The sequence below is a fragment of the Ascaphus truei genome, chromosome 2 (assembly GCF_040206685.1).
Source record: "Ascaphus truei isolate aAscTru1 chromosome 2, aAscTru1.hap1, whole genome shotgun sequence".
Classification (NCBI taxonomy): domain Eukaryota; kingdom Metazoa; phylum Chordata; class Amphibia; order Anura; family Ascaphidae; genus Ascaphus; species Ascaphus truei.
This window is the reverse complement of record NC_134484.1, coordinates 308112817-308125025: the sequence shown is the minus strand read 5'-3', so window position 1 is coordinate 308125025 and position 12209 is coordinate 308112817.

Genomic DNA, 12209 nt, shown 5'->3' with positions numbered 1-12209 from the left:
GATATGCAGGGGACTACAGCCCCCAGAAGGCTTAGGGGATGATGATCAAGTGGTAGGGGATGATGTTCAAGTGGCTAAGTTAAGACAATAAGGCTGCGAGGATCCCCTGCAACTTAGTGGATACCTTTCGCGATCTGAGAGAGCCATGCCAGTCGGAGCTGGGACAAGGAGAGGGTAGGGTGTGTGTGCAGGGTGTCTGTGGCCCTTGCACTAGGCCAGAGACACCCATAGGCCCCAGCTAGGTGCCAACTCCCCCTTTGAGCTTGTGGCTTTTGCAGGGACATACCCAGTAGATGGGTACACTTCCCCTGTAGTACCAAGCGTGAGGGATACAGCCAGGATGCAGTGGCGACCTAGCATCTGATGGTCTGAGACCAGATCACCACAATTACCGTATGACCCTCCAGCTGGATACCATCCCACGTAGAGGCGGACTCATTGCTGATGACGATGGCGTGGGACCAGATGGCCCCCTTGTCTTCAGTCTGCACTACCAGGTGCTGGGGCACCCGGCAGGTATCTTCAAGTGCACCAACAAATCACACTTTAGTTATGGGCAGCGTTGTCACACACATTGGATGGGTTGACTCTTGTGCACACGAGGGTGATTGGGTGCCCAGGAGCACCTCAGTACTTTGGGGGAATATCCCATCAGGGCATGGACATTGTGTTGGAGGGCACTGTGGGGTTATAGCCATGCGTGGTCTATTTGGTGTGGGTGTTACCTTGTTATTCTTATTATTATCTGCATGTAGTAAACTGTTATCTATACCATTGTGTGTATTATTGTATTGGGTCCACTGACTGGGTTATCCAACATAGTTATGATCCCGCACAGGTGGAGGGCGTGCCCGGAGTGTGGTAGTATCGTTGCCGGGCCTGGTGAGTAAGGGTTAACGTTATACTTGCTGTGTCCGGGGTGCCAGAAGTCGGAGGGTAATGTCCAAGTGCCAGAGTTCAGGGGTTGGAGAAAGCAGCGTAGTGATGTCCGAAAGCCAGAGTTCAAGGGCAGGAGAAGGCAGCGTAGTCAAGTCCAAAGCAGAGATCAAGTTCAAACCAAGGGAATCCAAACAGGGGCAGGGACAGGAACAAGAGCTGAAACAGACAAGGGAGCTAGGCATAGACACTGCACACACAGGAGCTACAGGAAAGCTATGCAGAGCAAGTACTGAGAGGACAGAGTGGGGTTATATGGGAAGGAGGGCCAATAGGGATACAGGGAGGAGCAGAGGTTTGAGTGGGTACTTGCAGGGATAGGTCAGTGAGAGCAGGGGAGGAAACAGGGAGGTAATCAATAGTTATAGCCTGCATCCAACGGGGCGGAGCCAGCGCATGGGGGCGGCAAGTAACTAGAGCAGGTGCGCGCACCCTCTGTAACCCTGCTATGCACGCGCACCGCGCGTGCACCAGAGCGTGGGGGAAGACCAGTGGAGGAGGTCCACGGGAGAGGAGACAGAGGGGAAGGAGGAACGGAGGAACCAGGTAGGGAACGGACAGGTGATGGTGATATTAAACTAAACTAAAGCATATACTGGAGCGCTCAACCTATTAACCTAACTTAACAATCTATTTGTGATATATAAGTGCTCTAATTATTAATTCCTCTTTGCAAGAACTTATAATGATTTAGAACTGAATCCTACGATCTAATTATTAGACTGAGGAAGCGGCTGCCTATGGACGAGAATGGCACACCTATCCACAAGGAATGCAAAACAATGCTAAACAAACAATACAAAACATACAATAAACATTAATGTCAATGGCGCACTATCTGGTATATAACCTGACAGTAAAGAAGTCCAATTTGTCCTTGATGATAGGGATATTGAATCCGGAATCCAATCTTTTCTGGAGGTCCTTAGAGGTAATTGAATCGAATCTGTGTTGATATAAAAGACAGAACAACCATTGCGCAGTACTTCTGGTCAAACATCAACTACCCCACCGTTGCCAGCTACTTACTTAAAAATGATTAAAAAAGGGCCTCAAAAGGTATCTTTCACTTCTTCCCCGTCACCTTAGTTCTGCTATGTTGACAGGCGAGATGACTCCTCTGCTTAGAGGGAGGCCTCTCCCCAGCGTGATACCGGAAAATAAGGGAATAGGGCCAATGGTATGATACCGTCACAATTTAATACAATAAAAACAAGACTATAAACCAGTGCACTCACATGCTTATAGTCCCTATATGTGTGATACAATGTGCCGTCCGCTTGCGTGGCAGGATGCTGGGATGCTGCAGATGGAGGCGAGATTCAGCGTTTGTCCCCGCTTCGTGGCCTCGATTCGGAGCGCCTCGTCTCCCTCCGATGACGTCACTGCTCAAGTTCCCCTTTTCCTAAGCGCATGCGTAGACGTAAACAACGTAACACTGCTACAGAAACTCCACCCTACGCGCGTTTCGTGACTGCTGACGTCACTTCCTCAGATTGCCCCTGAGTATCATGTAGGAGTTGTGAGGTTTGGACAACCTTTCATTCATTCTTATTTCACACTGAGTCCAAACATAATTCTTAAGTCCAGGTACATTTTAATGTGACGTCATAAAACGTATGGAAACATGTTAGGTGTTACTTGTTATCACAGTGTATAATTACATACTACAACACCAGACATTAGCATGCCATTTCATCATTTGTTCATTTATTTTTAGAACATGATGATGCCGAAGACACAGAAATGCAATGAATTGACCATGAAGAGGTTCCTATTCAAAGAGTAACACAGGCCATTCCTCCAGCAAGTAACACATACGCAGCAGTAGCAGCTTCTGTAGAAAAAATTGTTGAAGCAGAAAATCGTCGCCATTCAGATCTGATGTCAGTGCACGAAAGGATGATATCACTGCAGGAAGAAACGATATCACAATTGTCACATCTCCACAGAGTCTTCATTGAAGTTCCTAAACAGATACAAAAATTAAACACGACATTAGAAGCAGTAGTTGTTCAGCTAACCCAAGCTAATCACTTGAGAATGACTACAACAGCACATCATTTCAACTTTAACCCATCAGAGGAAGGATCTTTAGATGCTGCTACTTTTTCACCCCATGCATCTGATCTTCATTCCCAAGGTCGGGATGTTACCGGTACAGTAGCTGAAAGTTCTGTGCATGTTCCTCTCAACATCCAACCGCTGCCATCTGTAGAAAGTCTGGAGCTGACACCTACAAAGGAGGCACCAAAAAGACAAATGCACAAGCAGTTACTACTGACCAGTTTTTGGAAACAAACTAAAAAACACAAACATGAAACGGAGCAAACATCAGTTGTGCACTGTGTCCCAACTTGTTCACAAGTGTCACAGGCCACAAGTCCTGCCCGTGAAGTGTCACAGGCCACAAGTCCTGCCCGTGAAGTGCCACAGGCCAGTCAAACTGGCTCTGTTTTGCTAAAAGTTGTAGCCAAACGGAAAAAAAAACCCATCAGACAACAAGCAGGCCTGTGACTCGGTATCAAAAGGAAAAAAAGAATAAATGTTATAATTAATTAAATCTGTATTTGGCCTTGTTTTGTTGACTTGAGATTATCTAATGAATATTGTATGTATGATGAAGACCTGTTGTTTCCAAACATTCAAGTATGTCCTGGTACACGTGAAGGTTTGGAAATGTTCACAGTCCGAATGAATGCATAATGTAATTAATATTTATGTATTAATTATCTGTTCAGTAATGGTCCAACATTACACACTTGCAATGTTTTGAGAAGCTGACAATCACTTAGCTGCAAAAGATTGTATTTGGGTGTGTTTGGTAGCTAATTTAGGTAATCATTGCATGTTAATAGTATTCACATGCAAGTTAAAATAAATATATATTTAACTGCTAAAATTCTACATTTCAGTTTTGTGCAGGATGAACTGTCAAATATTACTTACCTTCATCTTCCTTGAAGCTTCTTAATGTTGGCCTTTCATCATGTATGAGTACTGGTTTCAATAACATATCTGTGAATGTGTAGTAATATATATGTAGTATCTATGGATATATGTACACACACAGTGTATAAATAAAAAAAAAAAATATATATATTAATGTTTTAAACATGTAAATATGTTTAGAGGTTTTGTATCAAAAGATATATACAGTATGATGCTTCCTTGTGAAAACACAGTATTGAAATAAAACAGGCCTTATATTAGTGAAATATACATTATCTGACCCTTTAACAATATGGGCCTATTATTATGAAGCACTTAATTAACTCACCTTGATCAGCATTTAAATAGGTTTAATACAAGGCCTACTTACTGCCATCAATATGTTCAGTGTAGAACTGGATTAAATAGAAATATTATAGGTTGTAACACTACAGGCCTTGTAAACTCACTAAAGGCCTTGTTTGATGTTAACTCCAAATTGGACACAGCTGACTCTAATATGCCCTCAAACATACTTACCCTGTAATGTTTAAACCTTTAAATAAGTCTGACCAATATAACAATCCCTGTTTACATATAAGGCCTTAAATACCTTAACATACACACACATACACACATACACACACATAGATATATATATATTTCATTGTTGGTTTTTGTGAAGCGGAAGTATGAGGAGGCACTGAAGGAGATTACAGTCTTTCAGCAAGAGGTTCACACTCTTCGCGTAGAACTGAATGCATCACAACAGGAGGTCAACAGTGTCCGGACAGAGGTGGAAGTATCCCAGAAGGAGGTTCATACACTCCGCACAGCGCTGGATGCCTCACACCACGAGATCGGCAGCTGCCGCACAATACTGGAAGTCTCCAGAAAGGAACTTCACAGTCTTGCTGAGGAGCTGGACATTTCAAAGAAAACTATCCTCCATCTTAATTTAGATCTCAAAGTCTCTCAGAAGGAGCTTCAGATGCTCAACCTAGAGATGGAAGTCTCACGCCAGGAGACAGCCCGCCTCCAAGCAGATGTGCAAAAATGGAAGGTGGACTGCAAGGAAGCCCTGATTATTACAGAGACTGAAAAAAGAGAAAATTTAAGATTAAAAAAAGAAAATTCGGAGTTGACAGACCACATCAATGGAAAGAATGAAAAGCTGCATGAGCTTGAGAAAATAAAGAAACGGTTGGAAGATGAAAAGTTTGAAGCAGAGCACCAACTACAGAACCAACTGCAAGGTCTGCATACACACCTTCAGATTGCCAAGGAGAAGCAGCGAACACTGCAGGAAGAAAATCTGCAGGCTGCTAAGGAAATACAAGTGCTGCAGGAACGTCTGATTACCCAGTGTGTCCTCGCAAAGCAGCATGATAAACTGAAGGCTACCCTGACCATCACCAAAGCATCGCTGGAGGCTAAACTTAGGGGCTAGGTGACTCGGTACAAGAGGGACCGCGTAAATGTCCCGAAACTGAGATGAGTATCTGCGGCCCAAAGCGAAGAAGTTCAAAGTGCTCCACAAAATAATGAAGGATAGGTGGAAGCAAGCTCAGAGAAAGCACAGGAAAGAAATAAAGACCCTGAAAGGAAAATTGCAGGATACACTCAAGAAACAGAGTGAGACTCTGCAGACCAGTAACTTACAGATGCCTCCAATACGGGAAAAGGTATTGGCTCTGCCCAAGCATTGGTATCCCACAGTAACTAATGCCCGTGAGGACAAGGGTACAGTGAGAGCTGGAGACACCACTCACCTTCAAAACAAGATTACGAAGTTTGAGCCACCTAAGAAAGCACTAGCCAAACCTGCAGCCACCGACAGGCAACAAACAGAGGTAGGAGTGCAGAATCAAAGCCAGAAGAATCCTTAGATGAGTAAGCTGAAAAGATAGGATGTTCTCTGGAAATGGAGCTGGAATCGCAACTGAATCCCAAAGAAGCAGAACTGGCAACTACATTGAATGGGAAAAGTGCAGGAAGACAGCTTCAAGAACTGAGGGCTCAGGTGGCTGTTCTTGGGCACTCTTGTGATACCATGAAGTGGACATTTGGTGCTAAAGCGGAGCACATGGGAAAGATGGCAAGAGAAAGCGATTTGCATAAGCGCTCTGTGACTGTCACCATACAGTCTGTCTACAAAAAGTGGAGCGCCGACACAGGGGAAAGCTCATGACCACGTGGTCAGTAGAAAGACTGTACTTGGAAAAAGTGCTCTTTGAGCGACTGAGGACTGCTGATCTCAAGCACCTTCTGGAGGAGACACTACTAAACTGGAGGAAGGGCTCCAATCCCAGCAGGACTGAGGGTTCTCCTCCATCCACTCTCATTCAAGTCACTGAGATATCTCGAATGAGAGTGGAAGGATGGGCTTTGGCCGTGGCAAGCCCGAGCTTCCCACAAACAGGGGAGGTATGTAACAGGGGACTTGTCCCTGTTCAAAAATGTACCTCTAATCCAGCAGTGTGGTGGTTAACTGCTGGTAGTCAATTAACGAACACGACCTGGCTGATTAGAGGTTTGTAAGAAAAGCCTGCCTTTAAGACAGGAAAATAGATTCTTGAGTCTCACAATTGGGGGGGACTGACCTGAGGAACGGCTGTCTTGAGCTGCAGAAGGACTGGACTGTATGCTGATAGCAAGACAAGGGGACCAGACCTCAAAACCTGGACAGACATTGCTGTAGCAGACAAAGGTGCTTACCCAAGAGAGCAGAGAGGACTTAACCCTACAGCTTCAGGAGACAGATAAGACTTTCTTTTGGAACTGTTATATATCTGTATATATGTTTATATTTTGGGACTGGTAAATAGCTTAGCTAACCAACCCAGTAAGAGAGGGATGAGCTACATGTGTAGATAGTCTCCAAAGCGGAGATAGGTTTTTGTTTGGCTTATTTTCATATGTTTTGCTGTGTTAAAGGGACAGGCGCAATAAAGACTAATTTTAATTTCACCTTAAAAACAGTCTCCATTGCGTACCTCTGAACACGTCTCTTACATATGGTGTCAGAAATGGGATGAGAGGTGGCCCTTGAAGTTAAAATGGGCCCCAGAGATTGCCTGTGAAATTTTGTTGTGCTTTTTGCCTGCATACAGTCTTACAAACTACCTGAGCAACAAAAACAAAAATTCAGCTGCAGCAGAGATCAGAATTAAAGGGCTACCCTGCACTGGAAAAAGCCACAAAACCACGGATGGGCTCTTTTCCCCGATTCCAAAAGGAGAGAGAGAGACTGTGCTGAAGCAGGTTAACCTTACTTGCCTATCACAATAATGTGTAATATGGTTGTTGAAATAGGGGCTTTGCCTTCCAGCCATAGTCAGGGTTCAAGAAGTGAGTTAGCACTCCAATGAAAGGAGCTAGGCTTTGTTTATTATTTTCTTTAACAAAAAAAAAAGCAAGCAAGCAGGTAAAAAGGGATTGCTGAACCGTGTAAAGGGTAAACCAATGCCAATTGCTGAGTGTTAAGTCGCCCTGCCGGGAGTGAAAGAAGAAAAAAGGGAAAAAAAGAATATATTTTTCTGCAAGTAAAGTCTGTCTGTGTATCTTGGGATTACAACATTCACCCAAAGTGTGAAGAGTGAATGCCATAATACCCAAAGATGAGACTGAAATTTACTGAACTCAAGCAGAAAATCAAATTCTTTTGCTGAAGCTGAGGGATTGCACATAGCAAGAAAATGGTGTAAAGCAAATGCCTTTGCTAAAGCAAGGAAATAGTGCCAAATCGGTCAAGGTGAAGTGTACACCTAAAAAAAAAAAAGAGAGAAAAAAAACCAAAAAACCTGGGAATTTAAAATGGGCGCCCAACTGAAGTCAAATACAGACTCTGCAAGAATGGGGAAGAAAATATGTTCCTGGTGTAAAGAGCCCAGCCACACGGAGCATTGTCCCTTCAGGTCTTATTCAGATGATAAGGATGGCCCCTACGTGGCCCCAGAAAAAGGGCAGCAGCCAGAGGACTATGTTTTCCAATGAGCCATGGAACTTCAGCAGCCAGCAATGCGCTGTTGACCCAAGGAAGGTACAGAAGTTTTAATTAGCAACTGCACATCCAGTATCACTGATGAGAAAGAATGCGTGCACAGGACTGCTGATGTTGTAAAACATACCAAAGGAAAGAGAAAGAAAAAGTCTATAGAGATGCCTGTGAGATCTACGACCTCTACAAGCAAAATATGCCCACCAGTAGGACTATCACAAGCTGGGGTTCTAGAAAATACACTGGCAAAAGCTGCAATAGCGCCTCCTGAGGTCAGGAAGAAAAATATACCTGATAGCCACAAAATGGAGGACAAGATACAGCGTTCTTGTAATGAACCCTACCCCATGGAAGAGTGGCCTTCCAGTCCGATGAGGAGGAAGACATCTCTTACGGGGAACCCAAACCGAGTCACACCCACAAAACACCCCAAGAATGGTGGCGGTGCCTGAACTCGGTACGAACCAAAAAGACCGCTCCCTATGATGACGAATATGATCGGCAGGAGAAAGAGCGGGAGCAGCGGATCACCGAATATTTCCGTCAGCTAATACAGTTGCAAGAAAAGCATGGTGGATCCAGTGACGCTGCTAAAATTTCAAATGAAGATGGAGACCCCAGTATCCCTGAGGGTACGGTGTCATCCAAAACAAAAAGACGGAAAAAGAAAAGCGGTTCTTCACGTACTGCTGCGGCCAAGTTTATTCGAGCATTTGCCCGTTCTTGGCCGCAGCAGTAGCCTGGCGCGCGCCCGAGAGTGACGGGCGCGCGCCGAAGCAGCGGAAGAGCGCCCTCCGATCGGGGCGCTCTCCCTACCGCTGCCGGGTCCGCCGGGTCCCCCGGAACCCCCTGCCGCTGTCCCGCGATCGCGGGACACCAGGGCTCCCTCGGGGAGCCCCTGGACGCGCGTGCAGGGGGCGCACGCTTCCGAAGACGCGTGACCGCGCGTCTATGACGCGCGGCACGCCGAGGGGCGGCCACTAGCAAGCCGGGAAATCTCCCGGCTTGCGGATCTGGCCGCAGAGTAATAAAGCGTGTTGGTAGTGTACCGTGGAAGGAACAGACACGTCCACAGATCCCGCAGAGAAAAAGGGGGACTGAGATGCCCTGCAACCTAGAGAAAATGGAGGATTCGTCATGCGGATGACCGAATATCCAGAGGGCCTAAGGCAGAAGTGTTGTAACCCAAAGAAGTGTCTGTCCAGTGCCAACAGTGAGGAACCCTCAATCAACCATCCCAGGGAAGCGGAGCCGGAACCAGTGAGTGACGATCCCTTGACCAGCCCTGAAGATGCCCTGAAAATTGCCAGGCGTGACTGTGATCTGCTCCGGGAACAATTGAAACTTGAGAGGGAAGATAATGCTGAGCTACAGAAGACGGTGCTCGCAATGTACTCTGAATCTGGAACAGAATTGGACGATCTCAAGTCCGAGCTAAATGCTGCAAACACTAATAATGCCACCATGGCAGAAAAGCAGAGCCAATCCGATAAAATGATGGCTAAGCTGAAGCGGAAGTATGAGGAGGCACTGAAGGAGATTACAGTCTTTCAGCAAGAGGTTCACACTCTTCGCGTAGAACTGAATGCATCACAACAGGAGGTCAACAGTGTCCGGACAGAGGTGGAAGTATCCCAGAAGGAGGTTCATACACTCCGCACAGCGCTGGATGCCTCACACCACGAGATCGGCAGCTGCCGCACAATACTGGAAGTCTCCAGAAAGGAACTTCACAGTCTTGCTGAGGAGCTGGACATTTCAAAGAAAACTACCCTCCATCTTAATTTAGATCTCAAAGTCTCTCAGAAGGAGCTTCAGATGCTCAACCTAGAGATGGAAGTCTCACGCCAGGAGACAGCCCGCCTCCAAGCAGATGTGCAAAAATGGAAGGTGGACTGCAAGGAAGCCCTGAATATTACAGAGACTGAAAAAAGAGAAAATTTAAGATTAAAAAAAGAAAATTCGGAGTTGACAGACCACATCAATGGAAAGAATGAAAAGCTGCATGAGCTTGAGAAAATAAAGAAACGGTTGGAAGATGAAAAGTTTGAAGCAGAGCACCAACTACAGAACCAACTGCAAGGTCTGCATACACACCTTCAGATTGCCAAGGAGAAGCAGCGAACACTGCAGGAAGAAAATCTGCAGGCTGCTAAGGAAATACAAGTGCTGCAGGAACGTCTGATTACCCAGTGTGTCCTCGCAAAGCAGCATGATAAACTGAAGGCTACCCTGACCATCACCAAAGCATCGCTAGAGGCTAAACTTAGGGGCCAGGTGACTCGGTACAAGAGGGACCGAGTAAATGTACCGAAACTGAGATGAGTATCTGCGGCCCAAAGCGAAGAAGTTCACAGTGCTCCACAAAATAATGAAGGATAGGTGGAAGCAAGCTCAGAGAAAGCACAGGAAAGAAATAAAGACCCTGAAAGGAAAATTGCAGGATACACTCAAGAAACAGAGTGAGACTCTGCAGACCAGTAACTTACAGATGCCTCCAATACGGGAAAAGGTATTGGCTCTGCCCAAGCATTGGTATCCCACAGTAACTAATGCCCGTGAGGACAAGGGTACAGTGAGAGCTGGAGACACCACTCACCTTCAAAACAAGATTACGAAGTTTGAGCCACCTAAGAAAGCACTAGCCAAACCTGCAGCCACCGACAGGCAACAAACAGAGGTAGGAGTGCAGAATCAAAGCCAGAAGAATCCTTAGATGAGTAAGCTGAAAAGATAGGATGTTCTCTGGAAATGGAGCTGGAATCGCAACTGAATCCCAAAGAAGCAGAACTGGCAACTACATTGAATGGGAAAAGTGCAGGAAGACAGCTTCAAGAACTGAGGGCTCAGGTGGCTGTTCTTGGGCACTCTTGTGATACCATGAAGTGGACATTTGGTGCTAAAGCGGAGCACATGGGAAAGATGGCAAGAGAAAGCGATTTGCATAAGCGCTCTGTGACTGTCACCATACAGTCTGTCTACAAAAAGTGGAGCGCCGACACAGGGGAAAGCTCATGACCACGTGGTCAGTAGAAAGACTGTACTTGGAAAAAGTGCTCTTTGAGCGACTGAGGACTGCTGATCTCAAGCACCTTCTGGAGGAGACACTACTAAACTGGAGGAAGGGCTCCAATCCCAGCAGGACTGAGGGTTCTCCTCCATCCACTCTCATTCAAGTCACTGAGATATCTCGAATGAGAGTGGAAGGATGGGCTTTGGCCGTGGCAAGCCCGAGCTTCCCACAAACAGGGGAGGTATGTAACAGGGGACTTGTCCCTGTTCAAAAATGTACCTCTAATCCAGCAGTGTGGTGGTTAACTGCTGGTAGTCAATTAACGAACACCACCTGGCTGATTAGAGGTTTGTAAGAAAAGCCTGCCTTTAAGACAGGAAAATAGATTCCTGAGTCTCACAATTGGGGGGGACTGACCTGAGGAACGGCTGTCTTGAGCTGCAGAAGGACTGGACTGTATGCTGATAGCAAGACAAGGGGACCAGACCTCAAAACCTGGACAGACATTGCTGTAGCAGACAAAGGTGCTTACCCAAGAGAGCAGAGAGGACTTAACCCTACAGCTTCAGGAGACAGATAAGACTTTCTTTTGGAACTGTTATATATCTGTATATATGTTTATATTTTGGGACTGGTAAATAGCTTAGCTAACCAACCCAGTAAGAGAGGGATGAGCTACATGTGTAGATAGTATCCAAAGCGGAGATAGGTTTTTGTTTGGCTTATTTTCATATGTTTTGCTGTGTTAAAGGGACAGGCGCAATAAAGACTAATTTTAATTTCACCTTAAAAACAGTCTCCATTGCGTACCTCTGAACACGTCTCTTACATATGGTGTCAGAAATGGGATGAGAGGTGGCCCTTGAAGTTAAAATGGGCCCCAGAGATTGCCTGTGAAATTTTGTTGTGCTTTTTGCCTGCATACAGTCTTACAAACTACCTGAGCAACAAAAACAAAAATTCAGCTGCAGCAGAGATCAGAATTAAAGGGCTACCCTGCACTGGAAAAAGCCACAAAACCACGGATGGGCTCTTTTCCCCGATTCCAAAAGGAGAGAGAGAGACTGTGCTGAAGCAGGTTAACCTTACTTGCCTATCACAATAATGTGTAATATGGTTGTTGAAATAGGGGCTTTGCCTTCCAGCCATAGTCAGGGTTCAAGAAGTGAGTTAGCACTCCAATGAAAGGAGCTAGGCTTTGTTTATTATTTTCTTTAACAAAAAAAAAAGCAAGCAAGCAGGTAAAAAGGGATTGCTGAACCGTGTAAAGGGTAAACCAATGCCAATTGCTGAGTGTTAAGTCGCCCTGCCGGGAGTGAAAGAAGAAAA